This window comes from Eptesicus fuscus, chromosome 2 (assembly GCF_027574615.1).
Source record: "Eptesicus fuscus isolate TK198812 chromosome 2, DD_ASM_mEF_20220401, whole genome shotgun sequence".
NCBI lineage: Eukaryota > Metazoa > Chordata > Mammalia > Chiroptera > Vespertilionidae > Eptesicus > Eptesicus fuscus.
The window spans coordinates 28,909,336-28,923,815 of record NC_072474.1 but is presented as its reverse complement, the minus strand read 5'-3'; the positions used below and the strand labels follow the sequence as shown (position 1 = coordinate 28,923,815).

At 47.0% G+C, this 14,480-nt stretch overlaps 1 protein-coding gene across 7 annotated transcripts in view; it reads right to left on the bottom strand.

The window, feature by feature from the left end:
• PFKFB3 (6-phosphofructo-2-kinase/fructose-2,6-biphosphatase 3) overlaps positions 1–14,480 on the bottom strand; it is an 88,927-nt gene that overhangs the window by 65,521 nt on the left and 8,926 nt on the right. The window contains exon 1 of one of the 7 annotated variants that reach the window (XM_054726297.1): positions 1,363–1,383. The exons of the other annotated variants lie outside the window; for them this stretch is intronic. The gene's annotated coding sequence lies outside the window, so the exon portion shown is untranslated. Of the gene's footprint in view, positions 1–1,362; positions 1,384–14,480 lie in introns of those variants that run through there. 7 annotated transcript variants of the gene reach the window in all.

Genomic DNA, 14,480 nt, shown 5'->3' with positions numbered 1-14,480 from the left:
CTTCTACCCCCGGCCAACAATTCCAACGACTGTGGCCCAGTTTTGAGCTGTCTTCATTCCTCCTTTTATTAGGATTCTGCTTTGTTGCCCCCACATGCCCCATTACAAGCCAATAGGTAAGAGTGTAAAAATGGAGAACCTCTTCCCAGGCATGCCAAGCACCAAGCGCCTACATCTGACAAGAAGTATAACAGGGGCTGAAACCGGTTTGGCTCAGTGGATAGAGCGTTGGCCTGCGGACTGAAAGGTCCCAGGTTCGATTCCGGTCAAGGGCATGTACCTTGGTTGTGGGCACATCCCCAGTAGGGGGTGTGCAGGAGGCACCTGATCAATGTTTCTCTCTCATTGATGTTTCCAGCTCTCTATCCCTCTCCCTTCCTCTCTGTAAAAATTCAATAAAATATATTTTTAAAAAAAGAAGTATAACAGGGGACTCTTAGAAAACCTGGGGAGGACAGGAAGGAGAAGTGCTTGGCTAAGGACCACTTTAAGAGGTGTGGTCTTGGGCAGGTGGATCACTGGAGACTGCCTGGTTTTTGGCAGGGCAGGCCTAGAAGACCAGTTAGCACTGGGGCAGCTGCTGTGCTAACCAGCCATCCTGAGTCTTCCAGCCCATTTAAGCTCATACAGAAGCATGTGGTGGCAGCAACTGCAGAGTGTCATGGCCAGACTGAGGTCTCCTTCAAGACAGAAATAAACAGCCACCACCTGTGAAACACCAAGCACTTGCCTGGCCATGTTTGGAGAGCTTTGAGCACAATCCTCACAACCACAGGTGAGGAAACAGGCAGAGAGAGATTAAGGAACTTCTCCAAGGTTACATAGCTACTAAGTGGTAGAGCTGGTGTCTGAACCCAGAAAGCCTGACTCCAGAGCCCATTTGAAACGTCCCACCTCTTTGGCTTGCATTCCCAGCCTCCAGTCAAGAGCCTGGGAGGAGGGGGGAGGGGAGAGCCTGGAGCTTATTAAATGAATCCCCGCCCCTTTATAAATAAAATCAAAGATGGTCAAGGTGGGTGACCAGGACCTGGCTCAGTAAGCAGGAGCAAAGTGGAGATCGCATGACTAATCTTCCAAAGCACACATTCCGTCCACCTCCAGAGCCACCCTACAGGAGCTGCCCTAGGAAGAGAATGTTGGGTTGGGGAGGAGAGAAGGCAGGCTAGGAACAAAAGCGTGACGTACTTTAATTTAACCTTTGCCCCTACTCTAACCCTAAGTTTTGTGTGCCCTAAAGTCCGTCACTAGGATAGGGTTTTCTTGAGTTAAAGATCTTTGAAGTCAGTTAACATACAAATTGAGCTACTACCACTTAAAGATGATGCCAATGAAGGACCAGGGGATTTGGCAGGAGGAGAGTACCTGAGACCTAGGAAGGAACAGAGGAAGAAAGGAAGCAGGCAAACAGAAACCAAGCCTTGCTTAAGTCGGCGGCAGGGGCGAAGGAGCTCCAATGACTTCATACCCTGGAAGCAGAGGAGAGAATTAAGACTTAGGAAGTTAAGGATGAATAATCAGGTGACTTACTAAAAGGAAGGAAAGTGGACCTTCAGAGATAGACAGCTTCTAGAGCTCCAAAAATTGTGTTCTGGGCAGAAAGGACACCCAATCTGGATGCTGCCTCAGCAAATTTCTCTGGGGGAAGAGGGTTCAGTTCAGTATTTTCTGGCTGTGTTTTTGGTAAGAAATTGTAACCAGATTTGCTAGAGATCCAAGAAAAACCAGATGCTGCCTCTTTATAACCATTCCATACCCCTCCCTTCCTCCCAGGGATGCTAAAATGGGTTTTATCTGACAACTTAATACACTAGCAGAGACAAAAATAGACTCCTAAAGTGCTCTTGTCTTTTCAGAACGTATGAAGCTATTACATCATAAAATGAATCCAAGACCTCTGTATGGATCTTTATGCATCTTCCCTACGGACTATAAGTCTGCAACATCAGACACTGAGGGTCACCAAGGAATCAGATCAGCCCAGGTTTCCCTTCCTGACTTTTCAGGGCACTGTAGCTGGTGTTGCTGGGAAGGGGGTGCGGGGACTGAAATGCACTCAGATCAAGTTATCACTCCTCCAGTCCTGGGTTCTTACTGCGTTGGTTCCACTTCTAGCCTGGTCTAGGTAGAGGGGTGGACAAGGGGAAGGAGTGTCAGATTTAAAAAAAAAAAAAAGGAAGGGCCAGGAGGCAGTAAGAAAAATGGATGACAGCAGGATACTGTGATCACATTTGTTAATGTTATGGTTATTGTGTTCACAAGCGCAACAGCACTTAGAGGGACAATGGGTCAGAGATGTGTCTGCTGGAAAGTCTGACTTGCTGGTGTGACAGGAGGCCTCTTCTATGTCCTGTAGCCCTGGTATACTCTCTGACCAGGACAATCTCCCTCTTCACTGGAGGTAGAGAACCAGTAACAGAGCCAAAACAGGGCTGAACAAATCCTCTTCTAGACCAATGCTCTCAACCAATGCAGAAACCATGCCGCACAATCTTTATTCCCAAAGCAACCAGATGCAACATGAAAAGACAAGGGCTTTGGAGTCTGGCAAATGAGAATTTGAATCTTAGCTCCACCATTTTCTTACTGATGTATGTGTGGACAAAAAGGGGCCACATGCTAACCTGACTCAGAGAAGGTCTGTGTGGCAGGCTTGACCGGAAGTAAACACAAAGGATGATCTGAAATTAAAACCTTTTCATCAAAAAGCAGTTTATAGTGGTTAGTCATGTCCTAGGCCAGTATCTTTCCTGGCAAAGATCAATTTTTGATTTTTACTGAGCCTATTGTCGCTTTGCACCTAAAATAACATACCTGTGGGAATATCAGGGTGACTTGTAACTTCCATTTTTCCAGAACCTTCAGGGCACAACAAATGGCGGCAGGGCACAGACCACAAATTCCCTCAATGTTATTGTTAGCATGTTAATTGTTGACTGTTAACTAACCTGTACCCACCTATGTAAAAGAGGCATGTGTCTATCACTTTACTTTTTATCCAGTCCCAGAGGTTTACCACCCCCCCTTTGCTTTCTCCCTCCTCCCTAATCGATCACCAATGGATTTCATGTAACCCATTTACATCTCCTTTGATTGTAATGTATAAAAATAGGTGAAAAACCGCCATTCTCTGGATCATTGTCTCAATGTGGAGATTCTGCTTCCCAGCAACTGTCAACAGTTTGGCTCAAATAAATTCACAAAAATTATGTATAGGTTTTAATGTTTCTTATGTTAACATATGTAAATACTTAGCTGCACCTAGTTCCTGCAGAGAATGCCATAAACATTCATTCCTGCCCCCTCTCTGTAACTGACCTAAAATTCACCTCTGATACATATCTCCTGTCCCGGCAGCCCGCACCAGTCTAATCTCTCGTTCATAACAGTCTCAAATATTTGCACACAACCTTAGGTGCACTCAATGCCTGTCCAGTCTGGGCTAAACAGCCCCACTCCTCACGGTTTCCTGACCCTTTACTAGCTGAGTCCCTCTCCCCAAGGTGACTGCAGGCTCTCTTAACGAAGAGTCGGATGCAGCCAGGATCCCAATTCATTCTAGGCCCTGGGGGTGGGGGTCCTCGGCTCCGGGTCTGGGTTTGGGCGCACAACCAGGGGCTGGAAGAGCGTACACCCAGGAGGTGGCTGTCCTTTCAGGGAACCACTGTGGCCCTCAACCCTCAGGAGGCATCTTCCCACAGCAGCTGCGGGGATGTTTACACGCTGTTACACAAAAACATCGCGTACACGGTCAGCGGGTTCAGTACATCTTTCTGCCAAGCAGGAAAAAGCAGCATCGGGCACTTAACACTATTTACTCCCCAATCCCTACGTTCACAACTTTTATTTAATGCTTCCAGGCGTGCACGGCTGCCCCAGCCCCACCCAGGATTCCTCTAATCACCCGCCGACCTATTTCCTCTGGCGAATTTACAAAGCACGGCAATTCCCAGGGCTTTGGGGCAGGAGGGAGAGGGGAGGGGGGAGAACCCTTTGCCAGGAAAATGAAAACCAAAACAAGCCGCAAGCGGGGGAGGCACAGGGCCGCTACCAGGCTGAGCCCATGCACACCGCACCCACGTGCGCAGCCCCGCGGCGCGGAGCCAGCTGGGGCGACGACACGTGAAAGCGGCGTGCAGCGCGGCGCGGCGGGGCGGGGCGTGCGCTGATCGGCTCGTGCCCTGAGCCTCCAGCCAATCAGCACGCACGCCCGGCCGCCGGCCCCGCCCCGCCCTGCCCCTCGCGACCGGGTCGCACGTCCCTGGCCGACCTCTCCCGGGCCCGCCAGCTCAGCTGGCTTCCACCCGATGTCAGCGCGAGTGCGGGAGAGGCCGGCAGGCTGTAAGGAGCCGGCCCGGGTACGGGAACCCTCCTGAAGGTTGGCGGGGCCGGGCGGGGCGTGAATAGCTGGGCTGGCTCCTCCCCCCACCCCCCCCCACCCCCCGCCTAGGCAGGCAGCTACAGAGCCCTTCCCTCTGCCCCGCATCCCTGGGTCCCTGATCATCGCCGTCCCCACAACGCCTGGCTCCCGTGGAAAGGTACCAGAATATGCCACCCCCAAATACGCCTCTTGACAGAAGGATTATTTTAGGCTTATTCTTTTTTTTTTTAATTTCTTTATTGATTAAGGTGTCACATATTTGTCCTCATGCCCCCATTCCCATCCCACACCCGTCCCCACGGATGCCCCAACCCCCTGTTGAATTTAACCATTGGATAGGCTCATATGCATGCACACAAGTGCTTTGGTTGATCTCTCCCTCCTCCCCCCAACCTGTCCTATCCTCCCTCTGAGGCCCGATAGTCCGATCGATGCCTCCTTGTTTCTGGTTCTGTTCTTGTTCCTCAGTCTATGTTGTTCATCATTTCCCCTAGATGAGCGAGATCAAATGTCACTAGATATATACTTATAAGAACTGAATGTGAGATGAGCAATAATAGTTATGCTGACAGGCAAATGAATCAGTCTGTAGTGAGTTTCTTTCTGGACCAACAGTTCTTTAGAGACCCAATTTCAATGTCCACCAGTTCCTTATGTGTACATGTCAGCACTGACCCCTCAGCTCTGGATGGTGGACAAATGGTGGTAACGGAGGTCCGACTCCCTCTGGTTTGGTCTCGGCTGGACCCAGGGGCACGGCTTCACCCGGACCCAGGGGCACGTGGCCTCACCCAGACCCAGGGGCGCATGGCCTCACCCGGACCCGGGACCCAGCCTCACCCGGATCCAGGGACACATGGCCTCACCTGGACCCGGGGGCACGTGGCCTCTCCCAGACCCAGGGGCGCGTGGCCTCACCCGGACCTAGGTGCGCAAGGCCTCACCCAGATCCAGGGACACATGGCCTCACCTGGACCCGGGGGCGCGTGGCCTCTCCCAGACCCAGGGGCACGTGGCCTCACCCGGAGCTAGGTGCGCGAGGCCTCACCTGGACCTGGGACCCAGCCTCACCCGGATCCAGGGACACAAAGCCTCACCTGGACCCAGGGGCACATGGCCTCTCCCAGACCCAGGGGTAGGCTTATTCTTTTTGAGAAACTTTTAGACACGGGAGAAGCTCTAAAAACAGAAGTTACTCTTGTGTAAGGGAAATTGGCATTAAAAAGGAATAAAGCTATTATTAATTACCAGAGACCACTGCACCTGGGAGACTTGACTGCATGGCCAGGCAAACCTTCCTCTTCTTACCTTCCTGTGAATTTTCTTCCTCCCCTTTGAAGCCCAGACCCCTATACCTTTCCTTAGCCCAGCCTTTTGAGTCATATATTTGTGGGGGATGTCTCAGCCAAGAAACTAGGATAGAGGAAAAATTATTTTCCCTGCCCTACAACATATAGAGCATGTACATGGTATTATACAGCTTACAGCACCAAAGTGTTGACATCCAATCTATATAGGGGTGGGTTTTTTTTTTTTTTTTTTTGCCTTAAAAAGTAATAATTGTTATTTTAAAAAAGTAATATACATTCATTGTGAAATGATTGGGGAAATGGAAATAACAGAATATTCCTGGTTGTATTTCCTTTGAGACTGTCTGGTAATGTGCAGATTCATTTATTTACTTGTTAATCCTCGCTTGAAGATATTTTTCCCATTGAATTTTTAGAGAGTGGAAGGGAGAGGGGAGAGAAAGAGAGAAACATCAATGTAAGGGAGACACATTGATTGGTTGCCTCCTTAAAGTGCCCCAACCCTGCCAGGGATCAAGCCTGTAACTGAGGTACGTGCCCTTGATTGGAATTGAACCCTCAACCTTTCAGTCCACAGGTCGACGCTCTAACCAATGATCCAAACCTGCTAGAGCGATTTTTTTTTTAAACCCCAGAAGATTAGTCCTCACCTCTGCACTAAATTTACAATCTCCTCAATGTCATTGTTCATGGGGAATTAGATATTAATCATGAGGAATTTTATTTTCCTAATTAATAATACCAGGAGTAAAGGAGATTCAAGATTTTTTTTTTTAATTTGCTGGAAAATATAAAAAGCAAATGGAAGCTACAACTAGAATAGGAGAGGAAAGGAAGAACTGTCTGGTATTGGACCAGAATAAGAGATAGAAGTAAGAATTTATGGTTTTTAAAAAATGTTTCCTAGTTCTGTCCATTAAAAAGGCCCTAGAACCCGGCCTGCGTGGCTCAGTGTTTGAGTGTCAACCTATGAACCAGAGAGGTCACAGTTCAATTCCCGGGGTGCAGGCTTGATCCCCAGTGTGGGGCGTGCAGGAGGCAGCCAGTGGATGATTCTCATCATTTATGTTTCTATCTCCTTCCTTCCTCTCTGAAATCAATAAAAATATATATTTTTTAAAAGGCCCTAGAAACAGTGATACCCCAGTAGCAAGAAGCACACAAGAGCCCAGAGCTTTGTTTCTATCATACTTCACTACAGGTAACCATGGCTCCTTCGGGAAGTGGCTGATCCCAAGGCTGAACCTGGATCATCTAGTTCTGGCAGAATACAAGGAAGAGCTAAAAAATGATGGGGATGTGTCAAAAGGACATGGCAACCAGCTTGAAAGGGCTCTCAGCGAAATTTGGGACAATTTGAGCATCAAAATGAATGACAGGAATAGACTCTAACATTGTGTGTGTGTGTGTGTGTGTGTGTGTGTGTGTGTTTAATTTTTATTGTTGAAAGTATTACATATATCCCTTTTCCCCCCATTGCCCTCTCCCACTCCCCTTCCCCCCGAAGCCTTCACCACCCTATTGTCTGTGACTATGGGGTATGCATATGAGTTCATTGGTTGATCTCTTTCCCCACCATCCACCCTCCTCTGCCTTCCGTTTGTTCATCAGTTTATGTTGTTCATTAGATTCCACATATGAGTGAGATCATGTGATACTTAATCTTTCTCTGACTGGCTTATTTTGCTTAGCATAATGCTCTCTAGGTCCATCCACGCTGCTGCAAATGGTAAGAGTTCTTTCTTTTTTACAGCACCGTAGTATTCCACGGTGTAGATATACGGTTTAAATATATTTTTTATTGATTTCAGAGAGGAAGGGTGAGGAGAGAAATAGAAACATCAATGATGAGAGAGAATCATTGATTGGCTGCCTCCTGCACGCCCCCTAGTGGGGATCGAGCTGGAAACCTGGGCATGTGCCCTGACCAGGAATCCAACCAGGAACCCCTGGTTCATAGGTTGACACTCAACCACTGAGCCATGCCGGCCGGGCTGCAGTAATAATTTTTAAAAGCCCTAAATCTATACTATTACTCTTACATTAATAGTAGTAAAATTAAAACTATTTTAAAGGGGGGGGGGTAGGAAAGCTCTTCTTTGTAAAATAATGCCAACTAATAAATGTTGAATGACAGAATTAGTAAATTGACATTTTTTAGCCACCATAATTATGTTTCAGTCAAGAATAAAAAATACACATTAAAACCACTGCATACCAAAACAGGTTTGGCTCAGTGGATAGAGCGTTGGCCTGAGGACTGAAAGGTCCCAGGTTCGATTCCGGTCAAGGGCATGTACCTTAGTTGCAGGCACATCCCCAGTAGGAGGTGTGCAGGAGGCAGCTGACTGATGTTTCTCTCTCATCGATGTTTCTAACTCTCTTTCCCTCTCCCTTCCTCTCTGTAAAAAGTCAATAAAAATTAAAAAAACAACAACACCATTGCATAAGAGATTATTGGGAACAGCCCTGGCCAGTGTGATTCAGTTGGTTAGAGCATCATCCCATACACTAAAACTTAGCAGGTTCAATTCCTCAGCACATAACCCAGGCTATGGGTTCAATCTCCTGTCAGGGTGCGAGCAGAAGGCAACCGACCAATGTTTCTCACATCAATGTGTGTTTCTCTCTCTCTCTTCTCTCTCTCTCTCTCTCTCTCTCTGTCCCTTCCTCTTTCTAAAATAAATTTTAAAGATTATTGGGAACAGAATATTTTATTCATGTGTTGTGGGTGATCCTAAAAGATCCTCAATAGATATGTTTTTAATTACAAAGGGGGAAAAGTTACCTTTACGAATGACACAACAAAATATTTACATCATGATTAAAGGGACCAGCTAACACTCTAGTCCAGTGATTTTTAAACCAATGTGCCATAAGAATTTTTAATACATGCAGTACCTATTTAATCAGGGGCACTGACCTCTTTTCCCTTAGATTGTCAAATAAAAAAATGACAACAGTCAACACAACCATAGCTGTCTGTTGTGAATGAATCAAAATTATACCTATTGTTTTTGTCAGATCAGCAAAAAAGTGTATTTTTTGGTGTGCCACAGAATTTTAGTCATTAGTTTATGTGTGCCATGAGATGAAAAAGGTTGAAAATCACTGCCCTAGTCTGTTGACATAATGCCAGTAAGAAGGACACACATTATCTATGCAATTTTCCTGCCAAAAATGTTTGACCTGAATCTAATAATGTACAATCAGGCAATTTGCTTTCTAGGAGAAAAAAAAAAAGTGGCCTGGATCTTCAAAAATATCAATCATTAAAATAGGATTAAGACTATCCCTGCCCAGCAGGCGTGGTTCAGTGGTTGAGTGTCCACCTATGAATCAGGAGGTTACGGTTCAATGCCAGGTCAGGCCACATGCCTGGGTTGCAGGCTCAATCCCCAGTAGGGGGTGTCACAGGAGGCAGCCAGTCAGTGATTCTAATTATTGATGTTTCTGTCTCTCCCTTTCCCCTTCCTCTCTGAAATCAATAAGAACACATTAAAAAAAAAAAAAAAAAGCCCTTAGCTGGTTTGGCTCAATGAATAGAGCGTCACCCATAGACTGAGGGGGTCCTGGGTTCAATTCTGGTCAGGAGCACGTACCTCAGTAGCAGGCTCCATCCCTGGCCCAGGCAGCCAATCCATGTGTCTCTCTCACATCGATGTTTTTCTCTCTGTGTGTCCCTCCCCGTCCCTTCCATTCTCTCTAAGAATCAATGGAAAAATATCCTTGGGTGAGGATTAACAACAACAAAAGAATAGTCATTAGCAATACTGAATGTAGCTGTCTATCAGAGTGTAACTCCTTCAGACTGTTGTATAATATTCCATTTTGACTATACCAAGAATTAATTCATTCTTCTCCTGTGTGCATTTGGTTGTTTAAAAGTGTTCCTGCCCTAGCTGGTTTGGCTCAGTGGATAGAAAGTCAGCCTGCTGGAGGTCCTAGGTTCAATTCTGCTCAAGGGCATATTCCCAGATTGCAGGCTGGGTCCCCGGTAGGGGGTGTGCAGGAGGCAGCCAATCAATGATTCTCTCTCATCATTGATGTTTCTGTCTCTCCCTTCCTCTCTGAAATCAATAAAAATATATGGAAAAAACTTAGAAGTGTTCCTATCAGTATGCTGCTGTGACCATCACCTGGGCATGAGTTTCTCTCGGTGACACATCTCAAAATGACACACCTGGTTACAGGGTATGTGAATTTCAATTTTACAAGGTAATCCCAAACTGTTTCCAAGGCACTTGTACCAATTTACATGCCCACCACAATGTACCAGGGACCCTCCTGATACACATTCTCTCCAACCCTTAAAGCTGTCAGACTTCTTCACTTCTGCCAACCAAATGGGTAAAACTGTGTCTCCCATTGTAGGCTTCATCTGCATTTTCACGGATTCGTGCACCGGTGGGGTCCCTCGGCGTAGCCTGCGGGGATCGGGCTGAAACCTCCAGTCCAACGCTGCCTGCTGCTCCTGCTCATCCTGGCCCCGCTGCACCTCCTGCTGCCATGGCTCGGTAGGCTCGCTGCCGCTCTGCTGCCGTCTCCAGGCTGTGGCGGCCAGCTGTGAGCCCTGCGTCTGGAGCCTGTCGGTCAGCTGAGAGATACTCCCGCTATGGAAGCGCACTGACCACCAGGGATCAGCTCCTGCATTGAGTGTCTGCCCCCGGGGGTCAGTGCACGTCATAGCGACCAGACGTTTGGTCATTGGGTTGCTTTAGGCTTTTATATACACTGAGTGGCCAGATTATTATGATCCCTGAACGCATAATAATCTGGCCACTCAGTGTATATAGTGTGTGTGTGTGTATGTGTGTGTGTGTGTGTGTGTGTGTGTGTGTATTAGAGGCCTGGTGCATGAATTCGTGCATGGGTGGGGTCCAGCCAGCCTGGCCAGGGGGAGGGGACATGGGCGGTTGGCCAGCCTGCCTGCTGGTCACATTCCTGGTTGAAGGGACAATTTGCATATTAGCCTTTTATTATATAGGACTATACACTGAGTGGCCAGGTTATTATGAGTTCAGAGATCATAATATTCTGGCCACTCAGTGTATATAGAGGTTATGTTATACACTGGCTGATTTTTTTGAAAAGGTTTTACCAGTCATTCTGTTATTCCCAATAAAAGCCAGCAAAAGGAACACAGCCACAGAGAAAAAAAAGGACTGTCTCCTTGCTCGGTACAGTTGGTTCTTCTATAGAATGGATTATGATTTTACTGTCATGCTGTGTGTTACTTATTGGTATGCATGCCAAAATGTTTTGTTTTTTTAAGTTTTGTAAGGTTAAGAAATCAATTTCCTATAAAGCAGCAGTGACAGTATGACCTTTGCTTCATTCAAATGGCTTTCAACGAAAAGCTTTTATCTAAACCAGGATTTGCACAAAACATGATTTCAGCTTTAAGTGGATTCCATTTTTCTCCATTTTTATCTGGGAAATGATGTAACAACAGCAAACATGATTCATGGTAAAGTGGATGCTAACTGACTCATGTTTATTATAAAGGAATGGCATTCAAGTTTTAGATGTTTCACACAGAACCAGGCCATTTGCAGATTCAGATTCCTTTAGTGTTAGTTACTATGAGGCAGCACGTTGATGATAACATACTTCTTGTTTTGGTTCTCTAATACGTCTGTTGACAGAATTGATTTGAAACATATCTATAGTTTCAAGTCTGTGGTCCATGGCCATAAAATTAAGGTGGATTCTTTCCTTTCATTATTCAAACATTAATGAGATTTTAAAACCCATTTCTCTAAAATGAGGTCATCTAGCTGTCATCAAGCCTATAGCTCAGGGCTTGGCTGGAGGTAGGGTGACCAACAATCCTGGATCTGCCTGGGATTGAGGAGGTTGTTGGGTCTCCTGATTTTCCATGCTAAAATGGGGAAATTCCAGGCAAACCAGGTTGAACTGGTTGCCCTGTTTGGAGGCTAACGTGGTCAGCTCAGGGCTGGGCGGAGTTTGTTCGGGAAGCCTTCCTGGAGCAGGTATTTCCCCTCCCCCCACAAGGGAGCCTTTCACTGTTTATGGAAACCGAGGAACAGACAGAAATGTAACTGCTAACTAGGCAACAGGGGAAACCTACCAAATGCTTCCCCACCATCTTGGAAAATATGCGCACTCAGTACCCATGTGTAAACCACATAAAAACTTCACACGTCCCTCAGGCGCGGCAATAATCAGCAACCATGATTTCGAAAGCCAGTTTCTTCTTCAAAGAAGGGTCGGTCAGGCAGTTGGCCAGAGTATAATGTGTCTTTCTTTTTTTCTTTTTTTAACATATTTTATTGATTTTTTACAGAGAGGAAGGGAGAGTGATAGAGAGTTAGAAACGTCGATCAGCTGCCTCCTGCACACCTCCTACTGGGGATGTGCCTGAAACCAAGGTACATGCCCTTGACTGGAATCGAACCTGGGACCCTTCAGACCGAAGGCCAACGCTCTATCCACTGAGCCAAACCGGTTAGGGCATAATGTGTCTTTCTAGAAGGCTGTTTGCTGAGTCCCCATCCTTTCGACCCACGGACAGAAACAACCTCAGGGAAATCCCATTGCTACTGTCGTCATTACTCTACACGGTTGCAGAGCTCAAGGAACTCATAGAAAACTCAGCCGCTGCTCTTGGTGCAGCTGTGAAAACGGGCAGTGCTCACCAGCATCTCTACATGCCTCCTAGAATGAAGTTAGGACGCTTCCACGACTCACTCTCACCCACATCCAGTCCACTGACAAATCCTGCTGTCCCTATCTCCTAAATATATTCAGAATCCAGTCACAACCACCTGTCCTCCACCATCCTGACCTAAGCCAGAGTCGCCGCTGCCAGATAGATCTGGTCTCCCTGCTTTGTCCTCATCACTCTACAAGCTACTTTCAGGAGGGCAGCCACATACTGTACAAATGGGTTATAATATGCAGTTCATTAATTCCACGCCTCCGCTAAAACCCGATGAGGGCTTCCCATCCCACTGTGAGTGAGAGGCCAAGGCCGTACAATGATCTCCATGATCCGCCCCTGTCTTTCTGACCCTTGCCCCACACTCATGCTGCTCCAGCCTCACTGACCTCCAACATTCAGCACAAGGAGGCCCCGCCTCTGCACCTACACTGCCCCCTGCTGGAGCACTTCCCTAAGATAACACATTGGGGGTAGTGGAGGAGAAAACAAACAAAAAATATGTCACAGGGCCCACTCCTCACTCCCTTCGGTGGGCCACCTCTCAGTGACATCCTATTTCAAAGGCCCCTGCCTTGGCCCTGGCCGGGTAGTTCAGTTGGTTAGAGCATCATCACGATATGCCAAGGTTGTGGGTTCAATCCCTGGTCAGGGCATATATAAGAATCAACCCGTGGCCCAGCCAGCATGGCTCAGTGGTTGAACTTATGAACCAGGAGGTCACGGTTCAATTCCTGGTTAGGGCACATGTCCGGGTTGCAGGATCGATCCCCAGTGTGGGGCATACAGGAGGAAGCTGGTCCATGATTCTCATCATTGATGTTAATATCTATCTCTCCCTCTCCCTTCCTCCCCGAAATCAATATATATACTAGAGGCCCAGTGCACGAAATTCATGCACGGGTAGGGTCCCTAGGCCTGGCCAGCAATCAGGGCCGATCAGGGCCTTCTGGCTGCCAGCTGGGACCTTCCTTCATTCCACACTGCCCCCTGGTGGCCAGCGCACATCACAGCAAGTGGTCGAGCTCCTGGTCTGTCTAACTCCTGCCAGAGGGGACAGTTTGCATATTAGCCTTTTATTATATAGGATTAAAAAAAGAATCAACCAATGAATGCATAAATAAGTGGAACAACAAACTGATGTTTCTCCCTCTCTTTCAAAAAAAAGTCCCTGACTCTGCTTCCTCTTTCTTGCTTGACTTTTCTCCTCAGCACTTGTACCCATCAGGCTCATTAGTATTTTCTCACTTCTCTGTTTATTGCCCATCTGCCCCTATTAGAATATAAGCTCCACGAGGCAGGTGTTTTGTTCAAGGCTGCACCCTCAACACTTCATCCACACCTGGTCTAGTAGGCACCGAACAGCTGTTTTGCCACAATATTGAAGGGTTTATGGAAGTGACTAAAGTAACATCACAGGCCAAGGCAGGTACCAGCTGGCTTCCAATTGTGTTTCTTGCCTTTTCTACCAAATTTCCTCAGTTACCAAATCTATAACCCTCCCTTTCTTAGTGTTCCCAAAATGTTTATTTTATAAATGCACCCAGAAAAATGTGGCACTTGCGGATGGCTGGTGGTTGTTGGGCCTCCATCTTTTATCCAGATTCACTGCTTCTTCCCACAGCTGCCTAGCTCAGTAACCCCTCACAAAGAGGTTGTCCACCTTCAGTGCCTGCCTGCAGAAGCCCAAAAACAGATCAACCACATCTTGCTGGAAACCCTAACTCACACCTGGAACCCTAGCTACAAGGGAGTCAAGCAAATGCAGCTGATAGCTTCCCAGCAACTGCAGTACAAGCTGTTGCACTAGAATGGCATTTTCAAGACTGTGCTTTAGTCCCTATTAGTGGCCTAGAAATCAATTTATTGGAACCAGCACAGAATTTCCTTTTTTAAAATCCTTATCCAAGGATATTTTTCCACTGATTTTTAGAGTGGGTGGAAGGGAGGAAGGATGGGGAGGGAGAGAAAGAGAAACATCAATGTAAGACACATAGGTTGCCTACCAGGGCCAGGGATCGAACCTGCAACAGAGGTACCTGCCCTTGACTGGGAATCAAACCCTTGACCCTTTGGTCTACAGGCTGACACGCTAACCACTGAGCAA